Source organism: Lonchura striata, chromosome 7 (assembly GCF_050655825.1).
Source record: "Lonchura striata isolate lonStrDom1 chromosome 7, ASM5065582v1, whole genome shotgun sequence".
NCBI classification, from domain to species: domain Eukaryota; kingdom Metazoa; phylum Chordata; class Aves; order Passeriformes; family Estrildidae; genus Lonchura; species Lonchura striata.
In genome coordinates, this window is record NC_140709.1 from 4540375 (window position 1) to 4556960 (window position 16586).

Here is a 16586-nt window from a genome sequence, read left to right on the forward strand (position 1 = left end):
TATTTAATTTTCCTCAGAAGTAACATATTCTGCTGAGGTGATTTTAGTGATCAAAAGGCATTAATTGCAAGGGTATAAAATAGGGGCTATATGGGTTACTCTGGGGTTATCAGGACTCAAAAGAAAACATCCAACAGGTGGGGAAAAAGTGAGATACAGTGCTCTCACTGATTTTAACGGGGTGTTTATGAGCCACTTATATCACACTAGGCTTTATAACACAGTCCCAGAGTGCACAGAACTTTTGAGATTCCCAGAAATGCTGTTGTGCTTTCCCTGACCCAAAAAAACATCAGAGAATTTTTAGTCCATAGTGAGAGAGAAAGCAATACAGGAAAAATAAACCAAAAATTATTTGACACAATGCTGTGTGGCATTTAGTACCATCTGATGTGCCTTTTAAACACACTTATTCTCTCATTTCTCCAACATGTGTTTCCAAAAGTGAGTCTTGCAAATAGCAGTGAAATCAAAGATCACACTATCTTTTTGATAGCCTTTTCCTTACTAACTGGAGAGATAAATCATTTTTTATATCACTTTTTGTCCATAGCCACTTTTATTTATATTTCTTTATGAAATTAGAGGACCAGGTCAATCCTTCTTTATATAATATCACCACTAGGCCACTGATCCACGAAAATCAGGCAAAACCATGATGCAGAGGAGAACCCACAGCTCCAGCTCATCTCTGCAGCTCATACAGCCACACTCAGAGCAAATAACTCAGACTTCTGTGTCCACAGGGCCAATGCAATGGGTTGAATCTCAGCAACCACATTCTGAGAACTATGGTCTGCCAAACTTGCAGGAGACAAGGGTAAAAAAATCCAAAATATTTAATGGTGCTTCTGCATGTGGGTCCTCTGTTGGTAGATGAAGTGTTTTCTGTGTTTTATATTGCTCTGTGTGTGTGAAGTTAAGTGCATGTTGACTGGCACTGAGAAATTGGGTTTAATCACACTCAAAACAGGCAGAAAACATTCCCAAGCTCCAGCCAGCTGGGCAAGGGATAACACAGATTGCTGGATGGAGCCCCCAGCCACATTTCCCTGCCCTCCATCTTACTGACACAAGGGAACTCACTGGCTTAGCATTAACCAAAAAAAAAAAATAGAAAACAACTGCACCAGCTGCCAACATTCCATTGTTTACTGCAGCGAGAAATTCTTTATTTTACCCTTAAATATTTTCAAGCATTTTAGGATTCTTTGTTTAAAATTCATTAAATAAAGCTGCAAGGTTTTAAATATTTCATGTTCCATATATGAAAACCCTCTGCTGGCAAGACTATATTTTGCTGCAAATTTCCAAATGTAGTATATCCACAGATGTCCATTATGACCATGTCAGGGAATGAGGTTTTAACACGACCTTAAAAGAGTCTTTGTTAATTGGATTTTTCACTTCTCCCCAGTTTGGGTGGTGAGCATAAGAGACTCACACTCTTAGAGAAAACTTTCTGTGGAGTTTCAAAAGCTGCAATTGAGCAGCTCTAATAACCACACTCCTCTCAGAGCCTCCGAATCCTTCCAGCAAATGTCTTTGCCTGGTGCTCAGTAGAGATAAAAAGGATTTCACTAAAAATATCAGCCTCCTCCTCCCTGATACCTTCTCTGGCTGTGAATTTAAAAATTCAGTCACTGCTGAGGTAAGTCTGTGATGGAAACATGGGTCTTCACTTCTGAATGAAGGGAATGGAGGTGCTTCCTTTAGCATAATTTAAAATCAATCACAAGGCCTACAAAGGAATACATTTCTCAGGTTTGGTCTTCTTTGGCTCTATCCAAATGAATTTCCCAGAATTTTTTCTTTAACTTTATAATGAGATTAAAGAAGCACGATAAGCATGCATTTAAATCAGAGCCTTCCATGTAATCTAGGTGATCCAACTAAGGACAGAGAGAAGGAGGTGTGCTATTATGGGGCCTTTATTTCATAGGAGGTTCTTTTCTTAGGGTAATTTATTTTATAATGCAGTGGTTTTATTGCTGTGGCATTGGTAATTACAATAAAATTTATTAACTAAATAAAATACCAGAAATAGGTATTTTTGAAATTTTTGAAATTTTGGTTAAACCCCAATCATAATGTCAATGAGTCCATTGGGAATTAGTTAGAGGCTTGCAACAGCACCTTTTTCTCTGAAACAATTTGAATTTCTGTACAGTACATGTTAGGTAGAGCATGTTATCTTTGTACCTAGCCAGCACATACAACACAGCCTGCAGCTGAATCATGTCTACAAGTCACAGTGACAGCATCAGAGAGTCAGGAGAATTTAGAGAGCTGTGGGGTAAAGTCCCACACGTTTCTTCTCCCTTTCTTAAACCAGCAGTAACACTGTTCCCTTTCCAAGATGAGCTGTGGTGAGGAATTGTGCAACAACTCCAATATTATCCTCATATCCATCAAAGCTTATCCATCTAAAACTCAGGTTGTACCAATGAACGTTTAAGTTGGATTTTAGGAACAATTTATTCACCAAAAGAGTCACCCAGGGCAGTGGTAGAGTTGCCATCCCTGGGGGGATTTAAAAACCATGTGGCTGTGACACTTGGGGACATGGGCAGAGCTGGCCTTGGCAGTGCTGGGGGTGGTTGGGCTCAGTGATCTTCAGGGTCTTTTCCAGCCTGAGTCTGATTCTCTGGGTCTCACTCAAACAGTGAGAAGAGCAGCTGGCTCCCAGCAGCTTTACTGGGCGTACAACTCTTCAACAAAACATGTTAAAAAAGATAAAAACCATGGTAACTTCACCTGATTTGGTTTTCTTCCCAGAGTAGACCTGAGCATCCACAGAGGAGCTGTAGCTCTCAGCATCCTGCTCTACCTCCTTCCCAAGACCAAGCATATCCTGAACAGGAGGAACACAGAAGCAGAGAGCTGAAAAATCAACATAAGGGCATTTCTAAAGAAGCCTTATCACCATCACCTAAGATATCAGAATTAAGAAAAAGCTACAATTAGAAATTTAAACTCTCTGACCACTGCCTGCTGCCCCACAGCATCACCTCAGTAAGCTATTGTAGAACAGAGATGCAAAGGACAAAAATAAAATTACAGACAATTACACACTTAGCATTTCTTAATTCTGAAGTGTTTACCTTCCCAATTAAAATCCTGCTTAGCCAATAAGGTTATTTATATCTGATATATGCTTTATGAATATATATGGAGCTGTGATACTAAAATCAATATAAACATCTCAAAAATACTTTAATTTGTTTCTGTTATTAAATGAAGCCAGTGGATCTTTTAATCTCTATATATATAGCTATTCATCTCACTTTAATGATCCCCACTTAGTTATTTTTTATTTCTTTGTCCTGCTTTGATCAGGTTCAAGACTGATTGCAAATCAGGAAGATCCTCCTTGAAAGTGTCTGTACTGATCTGTGTTTGAAAATATTAACATTATTCAGGATTTGACTTTTTTGCACAAACCCAGGGCAGTGAAGTTAAGATTAGTTTCAGCAATCCCAGAACTAATTTTTATTTGTTATGATTATCAATATCTTTCTCAAAATGAGACTTCTTATAGAATGCCTCCCATTTTAACATTTTTAATAAAAATTTGCCATTGATAAGATTTGTAAATTGCAAGGACATTTCAAACTTGCCAGCAGAAAGCCACCACTATTATGGCACTCAAACTTTATGACAACACATCCCCAATATTCCTGACAGATATCTGAAAAGCAAGTCACCAGTTGTATCCAGTGGTTTGTAGCTGACACTTTTCTGATTTTATATGCTAGAACTTTACTGTACAATAATTTAAAACCATTTCTCTCCTCAATGGCTTTGAAACAAGCCAAGCAATTTTTACACTATGGCAGCACATCCCACATTTTTCTCTTCTGCAAAGGTTTTACTCACAGCAGGAGCAAAACACCTATTTAATATCATCAGGGTAAAACTCACACATTTTTTTGTGTTCAATTTACCAAGAAATGCAATGAGGTCCTAAACATTTAAAGTGAATTACCCCGCGTGTCTCTGTGTCTTGCTGAACAGTTTGCCAATTCAAAGGGATGTCAGGAAGAAGCAACATTAAACTAACAGCCATGTGCATTGATTTTCTGAAAGATTAGGTATTGCAAAATTGTGAGGAGAAAGAACTAGGCTTCAGAAATTTGCTTGACATAAGGGAATGAGCGGTGGAGATTAGATTCATTAATCAAAGTCTATAAGGACTTTATTAATAACCTTGCTTGATAAGTTTTAAAGGAAAACAATGATATTTTAAAGCATTTAGAATATTTAGAGTACCTGCAGGAATTGCCTTTATTAGAAACTGTCTTCAGGCTAAAGCTCCACTAATAAGATGAAAATTGCTGATACCAGTTTGAGAAAAATATAAGAATAATTTGGGCAGAGATGAGTTTGCAAGAATGCAGAGTTAATAAAAGCATCTGAGAATAGCCCTTTGAAGCTTTGCTGGTGACACAGCTTTCCTTTTCGAGTGACACAACAGCCTCTCAGGGTAGTAGAGCAGATGATGATGTAAAAATAAAAAGAAAACAACAAAAGGAGAAGGGCTGAAATTCATCTTATTTGCTTCCTTCAATGACTTGATGTAAACAACAGCTTGGGTTTTAGTGCATGGGGTGCAAAATAATTATTTAGATTTTTTCATGGTGAACCTATAAATTTTTGTAATTAGTCAGTGAAATGCTGGAGCCAAGCCTGTCTTTCTCACCTGAACTAATCCAGAGAGTGAACCCAGTGTTTTGGGAAGAATGTCAGATTTTGGCATTAAAGATTTATTCCACTCTAATTCTTAAGTGTAACATAATGTTAAGTAGAAGCCATTAGCAAAAGAGATAATTCTAACATAAAAAATTATTCAGGAAGAAATTATTCCAGAAACAAATATAAAATGTTGATAATCACGTTGTTAGATAATTCAATTAACCAAACTTCTGTGGAAGGCTTATCCTGAACTTTGGTGCATATAATATGAAATTATTTTTGTATTGCATAAATAAATATCTAAATGAACACAAACTCTTATGACTATTCAACCAAACAGAAAATTTTTTTTCAGTTTAAATAATGCTTATTTTTCAGCTGCATAGTCCTATTGCTTTTAAATTTGCTTTAAATATTCCTCTTTCTCTGTAAGATTATTGTGCACAGCATTTGGTGAGAACCTCCACAAAACATTTTGCTTAATAATGAATAATATTCTCCACTGCTTTAGTCCTGCTGAATTTGTGAAGATGCCATTAAAATATGAGTTTCCTTTTTTTAAAGACCTTGGTATAGAACCACTAAATTGCCTTTACTGTACTCACCTCCTCAGCAGTACTCAGAGCAATCAGGCCATATTTTCCACTCATGCTTATGTAAATCACAAATAAATCATTTGCAGCCAGCAGGTGTGACCAGTGAGAACAGGTTCCCAGCTGTTCAGCACAGGCTAAGTCAGGAAAGATTTGTTGGACTCAGTGGTTCACACTAAAATGAGTAAAAAGCAGATTTATCTCTGCCCCTGGTTTACAGGGCATGACTGGAATTTGGGGATTTGTAACAGGTTTTATCACTTTGTCCTTCCCTGAATGCATACAGTGAGCTAATTACTGTAGGTAGGAATTGTGATCCCGTTCAGACTCAGACCTCGATTCTCCCTGAGCATCCTCCTGCTGCCTGAGCATCCTTCTCTCCATCCTAACCACACACAACAGCAGCAATTCACTGACAAACTGCGGGGCCAGGGGGAGAAACAATGCATGCTCATTTTACCATTCTTTTGGACTCATTTCCTCGGGATTTAAGCTGAAATTCCAAACCCTGAGCACCTCCAAGCACCTGGTCCTTTCTTCCCCTGCAGTTGTCCTTCCATCTGCCTCAGAGCTGTTTTTTCCAGCTTGTCCCAGGGATTGGCTGGGTTTGGAGGAGAGGCACCGTGGAAGTATCAAACACCACTTTAAATTTCTTTCTACCTTATATATCCCATACGCTTATATTGGTTATACTGGGTATAATATTTTATATTTTGAGAAGAGACAAGCAAGGCTGGGCTAGGCATGAGCAGAGTTTGTAAATTTTCTCCACACAGTGACAGATGGATGTACATCCAGCCTCGTACAGCTCAAGTGCGTGCAAACATCAAAATCAAATTTCATTTCTGCTCTATCAAATAAGACAGAGCATGCTGTAGTCTTTGAGTAATCAGTGTTATCTACTCAGGCTCTGATATTTCTGATCTCCTAAACTCTGTTAGCTTGGCCCTTGCAAGATCTTTTTCTGTGATTAGAGAGTGGGGATAATGTGGTCAAAAGAAAAGAATGGTTGTATCAGTGCACGTACACAACTGCCTCTGTCTAAGCATTGATACTGGGAAAACAGATCCCTCCTGGTAGGCATCCTGAAATCTGGGGTGAAGGCAGTGTTAATAAAGCAACATTGAATTAGAGCTGCTTTCCCAGCTCTAAATTTACCAAAATTTATCTAAAATTTCTCAGTACAAAAAGACATGCAATATCAAATCCCACGTGTGGAGGAAAAGGTTCTCCCCAGAACCTGCTGAATCTCTGATTAATAAAGTTATGGATTTAATTAAACTAAAGCATGATTTTCTTTTTCCTTTAGTATCTGACTTTCTAGGGAATAACACACAATAGTTTGGGTCTTTCAAAAAACATATCTTCCTAAGCTTGTATTTCCATTCAATAAAGCAGATGCATTAGGGGACCAAGTTCTTATTCAATCTAAGCATTTAAATTACTTAATGGAATGTAAAACAGAAGGAAAACTTTCAGCTGATGGCTATCAGCAGCCCTGGGCTTCCATGGGCTCAATTGACCTCTTTGTGGGCAATATCCATCAGTGACAGCCCCACACCTGGGGCTGAGGGGCTCAGTGCCTGCTGCCCTGAGGGTCCCACACACACTTCAGGGCTCAGCCAAGGGCTCCTGGACCAGGAATGGTGTGGCCAGCAGGAGCAGGGGTGCCATCCTTCCCTGTACTCAGCACTGCTGAGGGCACACCTTGTGTCCAGCTCTGGCCCCTCAGTTTGGGAAGGACATTGAGATGTTTGAGCACATCCAGAGCAGGCAACGAGGCTGGAGAGGGGCTGGGAACACAAACCCTGTGAGGAACCACTGAGGGAGCTGGGGGTATTCAGCCTGGAGAAAAAGAGACTCGGGGGTGAATTTATCACTCTCTACAGCTCCTGAAAGGTGGCTGTGCTCAGCTGGGGTTGGGCTCTTTCTCCAGGCAGCACTGACAGAACCACAGGTCACGGCCTCAAGCTGCACGGAGGGAAATATAAGTTGGATATTAGGAAAATGTTTTTTACAGCAAGAGTGATTAAGTACTGAAATAGTCTGCCTGGTGGTGGAGTCCCCATCCCTGGTGTGTCTAACAAAGCCTGGATGTGGCACTGGGTGCCAGGGTTGAGTTGAGGCGTTTGGGCTGGGTTGGACTCAATGATCTTGAACGTCTCTTCAAACCCAGTGATTCTGGAATTCTGAGAGTTTTTATCACCTGCCCACTGTAATTACACTCCATGGCACCCAGGCTGTCTCTCTGTGCTGACTTTTGGACCCCACAGATCACCTTAAGGCATCTGGGACCTTTTCACCATCCTTGGTACAGTCAGGGCTTGTCTCTTTCTTCCACCATCATTAGCCTTTCACTTTTAGCCTGGCTTAGTTTAAAAACCACTTAATTAGGGCTTAGTGTCTGCCTTTATAAAGAGGTATCTGTGTGTTTTTTATTATTAAAGAGTTATATTTTCCATTAAAAAAACAACTTTCTGAATTATTTTTTATACGACTACTTCAATTTTTAAACAGACGTAGCAGCAGCAAGAACAGTGAGAGTTCAGCATTTCTTAACTCCTGGAATCAGGAATTGTTCAAGCAAGTAAACTCAAAACAGCTGTGGTAATTGGCTGAAATTGCCACTTTTAATGACACAAATTATACCAGAGTGATGTTTAATGAAAGCTACAATTCCCAGCTTCTATATGCAAAATTTAAAGCATTCTCCTAAATTGTGTTGACCTCTCTTGTTTAATACCCTCCTAATCATTGAAAATTGGAAACAAATGCTTCAATTAAGAGACAATTAATTGACAATTAATTCAACAATAAGCAGATGGCCAAAAAGAGCATCCTGCTATTAAATGAATCAAATGTGAGAGGGAGCATTTGACCTTTCTTATGTAAAGCTCCCCTCCTCAGAAAAAAACGCTTTTCCCGAAAAAAAGAAAACATGTAGATTTTTTTGTCTCTTACTCTGTAGAGCTATAACTTTGAAAAATGAAAATAAAAACCTTATTTACATCAGTATTTTGGCCTAGGGGATAGGAACTGTGAATTAGGAGGGAAATAAGGAGCAATAGCATGCACAAGTGCAAGAGGATTTACAATAGCTCTTACACCCCAAGGCCTAATAGAAGAAAATAAAGCCGCCATTATCATCAAAGCTGCAGATGATCTCATAAAGGGCTTGTCTACACGGGGAGGTCAGCACAGAACAAGCTCTGGTATGAATTTTAAGTGCAGTTGCAACTTTTGATGGCCCCGTGCAGGAGGGGCAGCTGCTCTTCCATGGTTCCCGTGCATGAGGTGCAGAGAGGGGCTGGGGCAGGAGTGTGCCCGAAAAACCCCGAGCACAGACACGGCTCAAGCAGGGCAGGGTGGGAAGGTGGCTGCACAAGCTGCTCTGCAGGTGGGGTGGGGCAGTTCAGCACCCCAGGAGGGAAAAGGTTCTTTACATTCACCTCTCTGCTCATTCCCTTAGAGCATCCCCGTGCAGATCACTGCTGGGTTGTTCTAATTGTCTCTTGGTGTACATCACAGCATCACAGAATGGGCTGGGCTGGAGGGGATCTTAAAGCCCATCTCATCCCAGCCCCTGCCATGGGCAGGGACAACTTCCACTATCCCAGGGTGCTCAAAACCCTGTCCAACCTGGCCTTGGATGCTTCCAGGGATGGAGCAACCACAGCTTCTCTGGGCACCCTGTGCCAGGGCCTCTCCATCCTCACAGGGAATGCTTCCTTCCCAATATTCCATCTAACCCTGCCTTCTGTCATTGGGAAACCATTCCCCCTTGTCCTGCCCCTCCAGGCCCTTGGCCAAAGTCCCTCTCCAGCTCTCTTGGAACCTCTTTAGGCTCCAGAAGGGGCTCTGAGATCTTCCTGGAGCCTTCTCAAGGCTGAACAACCCCAGCTCTCCTATCCCTTTGCAAGGCTGTATGGGCAGAAGGCTTAAATTCCATAGCAAAAGTCCTTGGCAAGTCAAGGTTTCACTCTACATACCTCAAAAACTCAAAGCCAAATTCTCAGTGGCACTGGGGATATTTTCAGATAACTTCAGAAAATAGTCCTTTTTCAGCTCCTTGCTTCTTTGAGAAAATGCATAAAATTCTAGTTTCGTTCAGAGAACCACTGTATGTGTAAATAAAAATTTATGCTAAAGTTGTGATGCAGGGCATAACATAGAAAAGCCATTTGTCCCATGCAGAAAAAATTGTGTTTATGGATCACTAAGAATTTTTTTTTTAGCAAAAAGTTAGTTATTTTGTCTGAAATAATTGCAAAATTAAATTGAAGATAAAAAAGACATATTTGACAAAAGAAAAAGTTCCTTTAAAAGAACTCGAGCTACAGATAAACCAAAGTTTCTGCTCTCCAAATTTTTATTTAACCTGTAGTTTAAAAAATAACATGGTTAATGATTGAAACACATAAATAAATAATTCCTGCCATCCTCACATGGCGCTGCAGGCGCTCTGACTCTGTTTTATTTGATGCTGTATTTTAAAACTGTATTTTATGCAGTCTGAGTACGATTTCATTGGTAATTTATACTGCATAAACCTTGACACCTGGGTGGCAGGAGCAGTAAGCTGAGCTTTCTGAGGCTTTGGCATAGGTAAAGCAGGCAGGTTAATCATTGCTTATACCTGGAGCTGTCTGGGTTTTGTTAATATTCATCAGGTGCTCCTGCCATTAATTTCTGTGGATGTCTCTTAATCCCACCATGAGAACACCCTAATCCAAAAGCTGGAGCAGCAAGACCATTAAGCAAATTCATGAATACTTTCTTCATAATACTCATCTTTCCTATGTCAACATAATAGGGATGTTTTTTCCTTTAATATTAATAACACATTTGTACTTGAAAAAGGTGGTTTTTTTTTGTTTGTTTGTTTTTTTTTGTTTTTTTTTGGTTTTTTTGTTTTTTTTTTAAGAATTCCAGAAGTTAAACAACCAAATAAAAATTGCTGTGGAAAATCAGTTGCATTCTGTGAGCTGTGCTTGGTGTGTCCTAGAAAGGACTTCCTGAACTGGTAGGGTTCTGGGTAAATTTTGCATCATTTAGACAAGAAACATTTAGACAGAAATAATTAAACTGGCTTTCTCCAGGTAATTAATGGGAAGTGGAAGTCAATGGAACTGGAGATACACTCTACTATTGTTTTAGGAAACAAGCCAGAAAGAGGAGAGGAAAAACAATAATTTCAATGCTAATAAAACCAGAATCCTTAAATATTTTGTTATCTGAGAAGGAACCAGACAGAAATGTGGTGATGCAGTGTTTCCTGGTGGAGCCTCCAGGAGTGGCAGAGCTCAGAACTGGGAGCCAGAAACAATCAGGGGCTTTATTAGCAGCAGTGTTCTTTTAATCATGATAAATTTCCCAACCAGACCTCTCTTAAAGATTAATTATTTTACCACTGCATGTCTTTGATTCCTCTTCAGTTTTCTCCTGCTTAGTACACGAGACTGTGAGATCATAAAGGACATGAGACTGTGAAATAATAATGACATATTGTAAATAAACATATGATGTTCAGAGCCATAAAGGAATAATCTTTTTTCTTCTATACAGATATATATGCTCGAATAGTGACCTTTTTTTACCTAAGTCACTGTCTCAGTTGTTTTCATGTTCAAGCAGAAAGGCCTTGTTACTGATTGGTGAATTATCCTGCCTTCTGCAAAGATTTAGTTAAACTTTCTGACTTAGTGAACTCTAAAAAACACTTTAAAATTACAGCACTGGTTCAAGTTTCTTGCTTTAATTAAATCTTAAACAGTCCCCCAGCAGTTTTGTGCCTTTCTCCTTCCTTGGAATATCTCAATCCATTCCCAGTTGTCATGCTCCAAGTGCTTGGTTTGCACACCCATTAGAGATACCAGATAGATGGCAAAAGAAATATCAAAAACCCAAAACAAACAAATTAAAAAAAAAGGGAGAAGATATTGAATATAGTTTGGGAAAATTAATATATAAATCTGTGTCAAGTTTTTCTTCGCATATCATTGGTATTTTAAAATATTTTAGATTGTTTTCTGATATCAAAAATGAAAACATATTTTGAAATGAGTAATTTTATTATTAATAACTTAAAACTTCTATTAAGATTGAAATAAAGTAAAGCAGGTATTTTAACTTTTTTCATTTTCACCTTTCAAGTTCATAATACCTTTTTAAGATTTAAACTGTAACAAAGAATTTTAAAAAGTGAAAAGCAAAAAAAAGAACAAAACAAAACAACTCCAAACAAATGTATTAAAAACATGAAAGTAAAATGTTTAGGTTAATATAAAGAAAATGTTCTTGGGACATTTGTTATTTTTAATTTGCATGCCAAAAAGATATTAGAAAAAAGTGGAGTTAATCTAGAAAAAACAACTTCCACTCATAGCCAGATTGTATAATGTGAATTTTAGTAAGTGTTTTTACAAAACAAATCATTTCATTTTCTGAAGAGCATGAAAAGAGCTTTTGTTCTGAGTGATATAATTTTGTCCACTGCTAAGATTAGATGTCCTTTGATTTTCTGAAAATTATTTGCAAATTGTTTAATTCCTGTAGTACATGGGAATTATCCTGCAAATAATTAGAAAAAATGGGGGTTTATTAGTTCCACACTGGAACTTCTGAATATCTGGAAAAGAAGCTATCATAACCATTAATATAGATTTATTTGTAAATATTCATTGTTAAATTAGTATTGAAATAATCTGGGGATGTTCCAAATGATCAGAAAATACCTGAAAATAAAACCCTTGTCAATGTTTTAACAGAATGCAGAAAAAGATCTGTGTAATTCTATTTTTTAGGCTTTTAGTCTAGGCTCAATCTTATTCTCTAATGACACCAAGATTGAGAGTTGGACTAATACAGTCCCCATCCCTCTGTAGCAATGATAATGTGAATACATTGATGAGGGCTCAACACTACATTAAGATCCAATAGCCAGACACATTTAGATAGCTACAAATTCAAATATGGTTGATTTCATTTGTCAGTGAAGGTATTTGAAATAATAAAATGCATAAATTAGAGTGTCTTTACTATTTAATCATTAAGAAATCCAAAGGCAATTTCTTTCCCCTACAGCTGTGGGAATTCCTATATAGCCAGTACATTCCAAGAGACAGATGTGAGACCAGAGACCTAAATTAACCCATGTTCAGTGAGGGCCTGTGTTCAGTTTTGCAAATTAAAAAAAAAAAAAAAAAAAGAAGGCAAAAAGAAACAAATTAACATACTAAAGCCTTTTGCTCTCATTTTTCTTTGTTGCTACCGGAACATAGGCTTAACTGGGTTTTTTTTTGTAGCCCTTCATCAAGTGTTGGTGGCTTATCTGCAGCTCCAAGGCAGGATACGGGTTAGCAGGGTATTAGCTCTGTGCTGTCTTCACTTGAGACCAAAAAAGCATTCAGTCAGCTCATGAAAGATATAGTAGACCTGGCAGTTTATTATACATCCTGTGCACTCCTCAGCAGTCCCAGCCAGCAGGTACACCCCTGCAGCTCAATTCAGGGATGCACAGAGGATAATGTTCCCTTTAGATCCAACTCTGTTCTTTGCTAATCTCCTGTCAACCAAATTCTCCTTGCTCTTCTCCATTTCGCACCGTGTTTCATTTTGGAAATCCTTAATTAGCCACCTAGGCAGGTTAAAAAAAAGTGACACAACTGATGAGTCAGCATTTCAGCTAACAATTGCCAAAGTTTTTGGGTATTTTTTTTTAAGTCCCAAACTCAAGAAGTGTCTGGCTTTGCAACTCACTTTCTGAGGCTTTGAATTGCAAATCACTAAGTCCAGTAGACTGAAACTCAATCTGAATTAGTCAGAAGTGTCAGAACAACAAAAGCTATGAAAGTGTAGTGCCCTATTTAACAAACCTTTGTGAAGAGATCCTGGTGGAGAAAGCCTGGAGTTTGTCACCTGAAACCCTTTAAAGAGTTGTCTCCCTAATCACAGCTGTCAGACCTTTCTGAGCAAGGATTAGATAACACAGATATAAAAGTTCATCCAGTTCTCCAAACACCATCTTAATGGTTTTATATAATGTGATTTAAGAGTGGTGGTGCAAAGGGTGAAGAGCATGACAATGCCTGGCCCATATCCCCAAACCCAGCTTTGTTCAGCCATGATTTCTGCAGCTCACATTCTGCCTCAGTGATGCACATGAAGTGTCCTTAGTCCCAGTGAAGTTCCACCTCTGCAAGGAGACATGAGGAAATGCATGAGAATCCCCTTGTCTGGATGCTTCCCTGACAGATTGCTTCCTCCCATGCAATAATTAGCAGGCATTAATTCACCATAACTATTTGTTCCTGTAAAATTTTGGAGAAGCATGGGCCTTCAAAGCCCACACCAGAAATATCCCACGCAGTCATTAACTCTGTGATTCACCAACTTTAAATGCTGCACAAAAATATCCACGTGGACACTCATTTCCAGATATGTGACATCTGATTTCCTCTTTTTCCAGAGCATGAATTTAAATATACCCATGAAATCCCCTCATTTGCCATGTGGTTGCCTTGTTCCCTCACAGATATGGGGCTACCTCCTGATTTCCCAGCTGCTCCTGCTTATTTCCCCTCTCCAGTCTCAAACAGCACAGTGGCTTAAACCTTCCGGCAAGTTGTCAGCTACATCATTCTACAAATAAAACACCTCACAGGAGAGACCCCTTTCCTTAGGAGAAGAGAAAAAAGAGGTAGAAAAGATGCACTGGGAGCTGCTTCGAATTTACTCAGCATTACACCAGTAAATTTACAAAGCAAAAAAGCCCCAACTGTGCTGGGAAGGCTTTTCAGAGCAGACATCAAGGTTCATCTCCAGGAGAGTGCTTTGCAATATGGCTGGAAAGCTCTGTTGGCTTCCTAACATGTTGAATACTTGTGGGCAGTCAGGGTGTTCAGTGTGGTGGCTGCTGCCATTGGGTTTTGAAGATGCTTGGGAGAGTTCTGGATGGCAGCCAGACCCTGCCCATCCTCCTGCTCCACCTGGGCACAGAGTGGTTTGCCTTGCAAACAGAGCCAGGCTGGATTTCCATGTGGATTCACTGCAGAGAATGGCTGCAATCACAGGACCTACAGCAGCTCCTTGCAGAGCTGAGTTGATGTTCCCACCAGGCTTCTCTACCTTGCAACCCATAGATCAGTGAAGGTTGCTGAATTTCACACCTAATTGTACCCATTTGGGATCTCTAAACACAGAGTTTCCTACTAACACAGCCAGGAACCCATTTCCAGATGAAAAGAGCAACTCCCTGCTTTATGTGAGGTGAAGCTTTAGGTCAGCCTTTTGCTGCTACAAAACACAGATGAACTCAGCAAAGGTCTTTTAAGCAAACAGACCTTCTTAGACCTAATTTCAACCACCAGTGGACACTTTGTGCCATCATTCTTTTTAACCAGGCAACACCTGTGAGCTCAGCCATTTTGTCTCCCCAATAAGTTACTTCAGATCAGCACTGTCAAAAATATAAATAACATCTTTATTTCAACCCATTGCCATTCTTCCAATGGGTACAGAGTTGGAGCATCCTGCTGGAATAGCAGACAGAAATTCATCCCCTTGTTTGAGCCTGAACACCTGTGCACCATCTTACTTGCATGAAATGGTTGTTTGGTAATTTATAAACAGAGCTCTGAGACTAATCCCTGTGTGCTCTATGGCTACCTGTTTACCCTCAGCTTCTGTTTGGCATCTCCAATTTATTTAAAGGGAAAAAAAAACCCAAACAACAACAAAACAAAACAAATTATAGGTATAATGAAGGACTGTGCCATGAGATACCTGCCCAGAACAGAGCGATTAATTCAAATTAGCATAGGGACTTTAGTGGGCCACAGAGACACAATGATTTATGTGAAATACACTTCATGCTAGAATAACAAAGGAGACTTACTCACTTCCATCTATTACAGCAATTAGAGAGGAAAAAAGAACTAAAAAGGATGTGCAATATGTCCATGGAGGTTAAGCTAAGGATGCATCTATATCAGCCCTTAGTGCCCATGGTTTCAACCCAAAATTCACCTTCAGCAGTTCCTAAATCTTCCCAGTGCCCATCCCTGCAGACACAAGCCTGTCTCCCCTCTCCTCAGCAGGTTTCATGTGGCTCTGTCACAGCTTCTCAAAGGGAAGTAAAACAAGTGTAGGGAAAGTGCAAACAAACAGAAGCTGCCACATACATGTTCTGGAAGAACTTATTCCTGTGTGGGAAGTGCTACTGTGCAATAAAGGACTTTTATATCTGGGTGAGTGTAATGCCCTGGGATTGTGCCAGCAGTGCCAAAGATGGAGATTTTCACAGCCCTTGTTAATCTGACTACAGAAACCTTGTGCAGGCCAAAATTAGATTTAATTTATATTAACACTGCTAATTGCTCACAGTGGAAGTTGTACTTGCTCAGAGGGAGACCCTCATGTGTCACTTAGGGGTACTGTGACCTAAAGTCTAAACCTGCTGGGTGCCCACAAGATGAACAAATATTCCATGAAAACTTTTGCCTGCCTCATATCTCAGAAAATAAATATAAATCAGAAAAACTCTGATTTGAAGTACCACGTGCAATTTTTTGCATGTTTTTTTTTTAGCCATGCATTTTTAATGAATGTGAAAATGACCTGACTAAAACCTAGAAATTTATATTAATAAGGATCAATCAGTAAATAAAAGCATCCAAATGCAATGTTGTCCCCTATGGCCAGAGACAATGCCTTGTATTTGCCTTAGCACAGTGAAGTCACTGAACTGATAAATAAATAACAGCCAGACCCAAGACTACTGTCATTGTGATGTGCCAAAGAAAACAACACACTACATTTACCAGGAATAAAGGCAAAAACAATACCTGCCATAATATGGTTTGCAAGATAAAATTTAACTATCCTCTGAAGCAATTAGCAAGTACATGAAGCTCATAAACAGAGAAAAAGGGACATCTCCAGTTCTGCATCTCAGCCTGTCAGCCATGGATCAGGAGTGAGAACCTGGTGACAGTGACGAGGCACGGCAGAAAGCGTGGCACCGCTCGGCTGGCAGGATTTCATCAAACCACAGCTCCTTCAGAAGGGCAAATTAGCTGTTCTTGTTCTTCCTCCTGCCCCTCCTAAAATATGCTGTCTGCGTCCAAATAGAGACATGGGGACACGAGACAGCTGGGCTGTCAGGGATGCTGCTAACCCAGATCTGTCAAGGTGAACATGTGAGAGACTTCAGTTCTCCATGGGCTGGAGGAGGAGAATCTGTGCTGTCCGTGCTAAGCTGCTGCCACCAGGCAGTCAGGAAGCTTTCAGCAATGCTCA